Raw genomic sequence first — 7,286 nt, 5'->3', positions numbered from 1 at the left:
ACCTGGCCTTGAATGCTTCCAGGGATGGGGCCTCCACTACCTCTCTGGGCAACCTGTTCCAGTGTTTCACCACCCTCATTGTAAAGAATTTCTTCCTTATATCTAGTCTAAACCTACCCTGGTTTAGTTTAAAACCATTACCCCTTGTCCTGACACAGCTGGCCCTACTAAAAAGATTTTCCCCATCTTTCCTAAAGGCTCCCTTTAAGTACTGAAAGGCTGCAATCAGGTCTCCCCACACCCTTCTCTTCCCCAGGGTGAACAAGCCCAACTCCCTCAGCCTGTCCTCATAGGAGAGGTGCTCCAGCCCTCGGATCATTTTTGTAGCCCTCCTCTGGACCCGCTCCAACAGTTCCATGTCCTTCTTGTGCTGAGGGCTCTAGAGCTGGATGAAGTACTACGAGTGAGGTCTCACCAGAGCAGAGTAGAGGGGCAAAATCACCTCCCTCGGCCAGAATCACCTCCCAGGCCACCCTGCTTTTGATGCAGCCCAGGGTATGGTTGGCATTCTGGGCTGCCAGCACACATAATTTCAGCTACAGTTGCTTATTTTTTTAAATAAAAAGGTTTTGTTTCAAAAAGGACAGATTCAGTCACCTGCTCGTCCATCTTGGATGCCTTAAAATATGATTGCAGTAATGCCCCAAGCTGGTGTTTCAAATGTCAGTCATGTGCAGAAAAGCTTCCACCCACCTCTGCCTTTGTTCCACCCCGGAGGGCTGACGGGCCCTACAAGGGGGCACAGCTTCAGTCGCTCCAGCTAAACCACAGGCACGGTCACCTCCAGGCAAAACATGTCCCAGTCCCTGGATGGGAGTCACACATTTGTAAGAGCACAAAGCACGACCCTCTCGTGTTCCACCAAAGTATTCCCCCCTCCTGCTGTAAGTCTTGGCTGAACCGATTCTGTTGAGAAGGCAGACTGGTAGGAAAATGTTTGTTTTCTTCAGCACTGCTTGGAATAGCTCAGAGCTTAACTGTGGGTAGTACATCTATTTTGAAGAATCTATGCCTAAATTGATTTGCACGGTTTGCTTTATTATAGACCGGCTATATGCCTGTTTATAGCTATGTATAGAAATGGTTTGCTGTGCAAAGCTTCAGAGTCTTTTTGCCTCCTTGAAAGTCCATTTATTTGAATAAAAAATGAAGTTCAACAATCCACGCTTTTTTTTTTTTTTTTTTTTTTTAAATTTGGAAGCTAAGGGAAATGTAGCCTGGAATTACTTGTAATGGAGAACGCTTATTTTCAGTAATTGCCCCTGCTTCATTGTTCAGCGTGCTACACGTTTCCTGCTAGCCGCTGACTCAGAGAGATCCTATGGAAAACAGCTGCCCAGCAATGGGCATCTTGATGGGATGAAGGCTTCTGCTGGTACCTCTGAGGGGCTCGGGTTCAGCTCCTAACAATAAATGAATGTTGAATCTACCAGCTTATTTACAGGGTTTTTTTTATACACACACAAATACGTGTAATATCAAAGGAAAAAAAAAAGCACTGCTGATGCTTGCCTTAAAAAATAAAGCTGCGATGTTGGGCAATCCCTGGGACAGACATGTGAACTTAAGGTGGTTGATTGCTATGTATGTCGTACCCCCAAACCCTGTTCTCGGAAGATAAGCTGATTAATGAACTAATGCTTAGCTGGTAACTGCCTCTGGTTTATGCGAGAAGGGTGTGTATATAAATTGAAATGTACCTCTTCAGCTATTTCTTCCTATTCCCACTGCTTACCCTCCCTTCCTTTCTTTCTTTTGTAAGTCCATTATTTCTAGCACGTGAATGCTTTCTGTTGCCAAAGTCCTGCAGGAATTTACAGGAAAGGGGGTGGGTGTCGAACTGTTAAAATGGATTAGCTGTATTCGCCCCTGCTCTAAATTTATTGTAAATGACAAAGACCTTGTGAATGGACCCATCTTCCTCCCCCTCCTTGGCTTTGCCTTTACTGGGACTGAACGCTGTTCCTTTGGACAGCAAACAAACAAGCGGCGAGATGTGGGAGGGTGAAACACCTCGAGCTGCTGCTGCGTAGGTTGAGGATGCTCTCTTGCGAAGCCGTGGCCTGAGCCAGGCCTGACTTGATCTCGCAGCATCGTTGTAAAGAAAACACCGAATTCATCCGTACCATTGTCCAGTGGCTGGGAGGAAAGAAGTGGAGTCTGGAGGAAAAAGTGGGTTAAAAGTATCTTGCTGAGGGGATTTGTGCAAGAATTTTGGTGAGATGTTTGGCCCTGCTAAGTTCTGTTTAGCTTTGCCAGTGAGTTTTTGTGTGCTGTGCATAGTGGGGGTGCCCACGGCTCCCTGGCTTTTTGGGCAGGTGCTGGTGGAAGCAGGGGCTGGAGCGAGACTGACTTTTTTTTCTATGTGCTGTTGGATTTAGTTGAACCATGTGTTTTAAAAATGGCACTGACAAGCTAAATGAGACAATTGATGGGATATCTTGGAAGGAATCTTGTGAATTTGACTTGAAATCCCACAGAATCTGTAGGTTCTGGTACATCTGCCAGTGATTTTAATTCTCCTGAACTTTTGTAAAAACAGGGCTTTCTGAAGGGCAGAGTGTAGAAATACACTAAATATCACGTTGAAGGTTTTGCATAAAAATTTTGACCTGCATTTCTTCCCAGGCCAGCTCACTTCGTTATAGGAACCTGTGCAAAAAAATTTGAGGCACGCTTGTACAGGGTCTGGTCTGAAGGAAAACATTCCCTGCATGTTGCAAGTAAGATATAATTGTCCACTTTTTGCAACCCCAGCCAGCCCATAAATTCTGCCATCACCCCATGGTAACTTGAAAGTTGGCTTTTTCCTCCGTAGCTCTGATACCTCCTTAACATTTTCCTACTGCCAGACATTATAATGGCTAACAAAAATAAACAAGCATCTGCTCAGGAAAACAGCGATCAAATACTTCAGTGAGCCGCATGGGTTTTACTCCAAGGCTTCAAATAAATCTCAGGATTGTGGTTGTCTGCTAGGAACACAGAGCCTGTGATACAAGACCTGGACGCTCACCACACCTAATGAAGGTTGCCAAAATTTTGTAAGTGTATGGGATGCATACCAAAATTTTCAATTATGCCAGAGCTGCAGGCTGTGCCCCATGTGCGTTGGGAAGCTGAATGGGAGGAGAGGTTTGGGCATAGTTTGCACAGAGGAGATGACAGCAGGGCCGCTGATGGGACTGAGGTGGAGGGGACACAAAGGTGAGCATGGATGGACCCAACCACAAGGTCCCGTCATCCAGGTCACACCGTAGCCCCATAGCAGCCCAGCACAACAAACGTGAGAGGTCACCAGCATGGGGGAGAGGCTTTGAATGCCCTGAGAGATGCTGGTGGTTGCCATTCTCTCCTTCATAACATAAGAAGTCTGTGTAGGTATGCAGTCATTGCGTAATTAGGGAAGAGAGCTGGTCCCTTGGGTATGGGTGGTGGAGAGCAAAGGCGGAAAGAAAGGCGGGCAGCAGCAGGTTCTGGTGGTTCCCTGGCCTTTTCAAAGGGGAGTTAGCGGGTCTTAAGACAAGGCAGATCTCCAGTTCCCACTGGGAGAAAAGATAGTGATTGAACCTGAACCCAAGAAGTAACGGGCACTTCCAAAAACCAGCTCTGTGGTAACCCCGTCTTACTCCAAATTAATTCTTTCAGGCTATTGCGAAAGATGAAGGTGCTTTACTTCAGGAATGGAGCCAGATTTTTCTTCTGTGCTACTGAGGCTGGACTCAGCATCATAAACAAACTCGTGTAAACAAGAAAATAAAGCCCTAGATTAAACATTGGCCTGGGTTTGGTGGTTAGTTAATCCAGCCAGTGAACTCACTTCCCAAATGTCACCAAGATTTTAAGGTGCAGTAAATATGCTGTAGCTGTGTTTAGGTGAGTGAGTAGTAGAGCCCAGGAGAAGATTCATAATGCAGAAGAGCACTGAGATTGCAATGTGTGCACTGTCCACCTTTTATCTGAGAGATATCCACCTCACGTGCCCCCACTGTGATGCAAGCCAAAGCAGGGGAAGTGGGGATGTTTGGGGCATTCACTTTGTGAGTGCCCTCCTGACCTGAGCTAACCACTAACATGTAGGCACATTACGTGAACTGGCCCCGTTCCAACTTCTCTGCAAAAATACTGGGATAAGAATCACATTTAAGAAATATTGCTTAATCCCAGAAGCATAATATTAGGCTTTACAGAGACATCCTCAGTGTGGTATTAATATATGAATCATGCTGAATAATAACACATGATCAAATAGCTGAGACTTAGCCATTTTAAAAAAAAATAAATATCTTTTTCCGTGGGAGAAACTAATATTTTTGCAAGGCACAAAAAGGCATTCCTATGTAATACACACAAATCTCCATCTAATCATAACAGCAGCCTCATGCCCTCAACACCAATGCAGGGCTTGCCCATGCAGGAAGGTATCCCAACAGACCGAAGTTGGGAACCAGTCTGACTTTCAGAGAAGAGCTTTTAATTGCTGATGAATAATCAATGCTTTTTGCTTTTAGAAGCTTAGGCTGAATTGGGGAAGGGAGGGGAGCTTCCTTTGCCATGGGGTGTTGACCTGACCAATGTCATTGCTATCACTGCCTGCGCTCGGTTTTTCATTGCTCTTCCCCTACAGCAAGTGACTGTAATAGGAATAAGTGATGCTTCTAACATCAGTGTGGACCTACTGACACAGCAATTGCAACAGAAGTTAGGGCAAGGTCTGGGCCAGTGTCCGTGCTCGGGAGAAGACCCTCAGGGTACCATGTGCCAGATACTGCCCTATCTGTGTCAGTTCACACCAGTGCTTGTACCAGTATTTTTTTTTTCTCTGTAGACAATACAGTCAATTTTCCTCTGCTTCTCCCAGCCTTTAGAAGGAAAATAAATCACTGTAGTTAAAATCACAAGTCCTGGTAAAAATCTGCTTGTGCCCAGAAAGCTAAGTATCAGAGCTTGCCTGAAGCTTAGGAAGAAGTGGCATCTTTTTCAATAAATTTACATCTCTAAACAGATGATAAGTGTTGAATCCATTTCCATATGTTTAAAATAGCAGAGCATTAAGGATTCTGGCACTTCAAGCAATCAACTAATTTGGGACTATTATGAGAATATCTTTTATACTGGTAGAGCAATTCATCTGAAAATCAGGGACAGTCTGCAGCTCTGTGCCCTTTCACTATCATAAAGAATTGCAAACTGACAAAGAATCCTGTTTGTTTGCCTGAAGAGATTATGGTGCCTTATGACATTCAGGTCTTTGCAAAAATCACCTTTCAGCTCTTAATAAGTCAATTCATAATATACCCCCAGCTTGGCTTCCCTGGTCATGCGGTCTGCTCATGGCTACTCAGATCCAATGGTAAAGATAATTCCTGGTGAAAAAGGCAGGAACTGTGGTGTACCATCCTCTACATCCAAAAAAGATGCAAGGGCAGAAGCTGTCCAGTGCTCTCCTCCCAGTTTCTCCTGTCCCTGTATCCAGCCTGGGCTCGCTAAGCCTCATCTCTGGCCACATCTGTCTGGCTGCATGTTGACCCTCAGCTGGTCAGCCCTAAACAAAGTTCACAACTCTTCATTCCTACCATCATGTCTATATCTGAGATGAGTTATACCGTTTTCAAAAGGGCACTGAATATTAAATGTGTACGTAGCCTGCGCTTCAGAAAGTTTCAAGGAAAATCACCTTCTTTCAAAATCAGCTGGTGGTGTTTTTACCTGCATGCAGTACAATGAAGGCTTCATGCTGGGCTCCAAGGGTCAGAATAAAGGGAGGGTGGATGAAAATATCTACAGAGCTTCAGGTGAAGTGATCCACGGTGAATCCAGCCTCTTGTGTCACCCTCAGTTTGCTGAGTCATCAGATATTTCCATTGTATTTCAGTGCACTGCTCACAAATGTAATGTGCCATTGCTTTAATAAATGCATAGCGCTGTCGAGTCCCAGCGACACTTCGCTGTTACTGCACAGCACCCAGCAATGTGGTGTAATACTGCTGGTCTGGCTGTCAAGAGCAATAGAGACTTCAAAACTGCCTGCCTGCAGGACCAGGAAGATGACAGGGCATCAGTAGATTCTCCCTCACATGATCTTCCTATTACTAAAAAGCAGGGCCTTGGAGGAGGACAGTTTTGGGGGTTCTTTGATGATCCTTTTAAAATTTAAGTTCATATTTTGGAGCTGGCAATGCCACCAAGGAAAGCTGCTAATTAGCAAATGGATTTTGCATAGACCAGATCTTCATCACTATTTATGTGCTTGATTTCTTACTGCCAAAGCAATAGGATGTTCCACCATTGACTTCAAAAGGAGGATGTCAGAATTTGTGGGAGCAGCAGGATCTTTATTCTGTATAGATTTTTAACTAACATTTTTTGATCGTTTAAATCTTAATTGAGAAACCATGCACTGCTAATTCACCTTCTCTTTACAACAGCTTCTTGACTTGGATCATTCTTCACAGTTTTCTTGCTCTTTCCTCAACTCCATTTACTATGGCAATGGGTTAAAAAAAAAAAAAACAAAGCAACCCAAAAGCAAAGACCACAGCCACAGCTGAATTCCTCATTAAAGACAAGAAAACCACAAATTGCTGTCTAGACACTCTGGAAAGCTGAGTATCCTCAGGGGATGTCAGGTAGGGAACAATTTGCAAGATACCAGCCCGCTGGCTCCTGGACTCGAGCCGCGGGGGATGATGTGGTTGGGGTTATGTGCTCCTGGAGGATGCAGCACCCGATGGGTAGGTTGGAAATACCGTAGCAGCCAGGAATTCTTCACTTTTTAGTAACCTCAGTGTAGATGTTCAGCAGTTAAAAACCGATCTGCTGGGCAAGAGTCACTCTACTTGAGTCCCTGGAAGAACCCACCACTGCTGTGCTGCAGTAGGATGTTTAATGCTCGTGTGAAAACGTGTGTAGAGCTCTGATGGTGCAAGCACCACTGACAGCCCTTGCATAGACCAGGCTTTTGCAGGGACAGCTGTTTCAGCACCTCTCTCAAGCAAGTGCGATAGTCAAGGCTCTGGACATGTGAAATGCATGTTGCAAATGAGCCAGTACTGGTAATGTTTAAGAAATATTTTCTTTTTCAAGGTCCATCGTGTAAAGAAGGTCTATGAGGAGTTGGTCATGAGGAGATCAGCTCCCCCTCACACATTTTTTCCCCTTAGGTTTTCTTGATCCTTTTCTCTTCTGGAGCAAGGGAACTAGTCTTTCCTTAGGAGACCAAACTGCGGAGACAGCGTAGAGATGCAAGAGAACAAGGCAACGCAGCACAGCAATTAAGGGTGTAT

The sequence above is a fragment of the Egretta garzetta genome, unplaced genomic scaffold, assembly GCF_000687185.1.
Source record: "Egretta garzetta isolate BGI_Z169 unplaced genomic scaffold, ASM68718v1 scaffold96, whole genome shotgun sequence".
Lineage (NCBI taxonomy): Eukaryota > Metazoa > Chordata > Aves > Pelecaniformes > Ardeidae > Egretta > Egretta garzetta.
Note: the sequence above shows the minus strand (reverse complement) of the source record.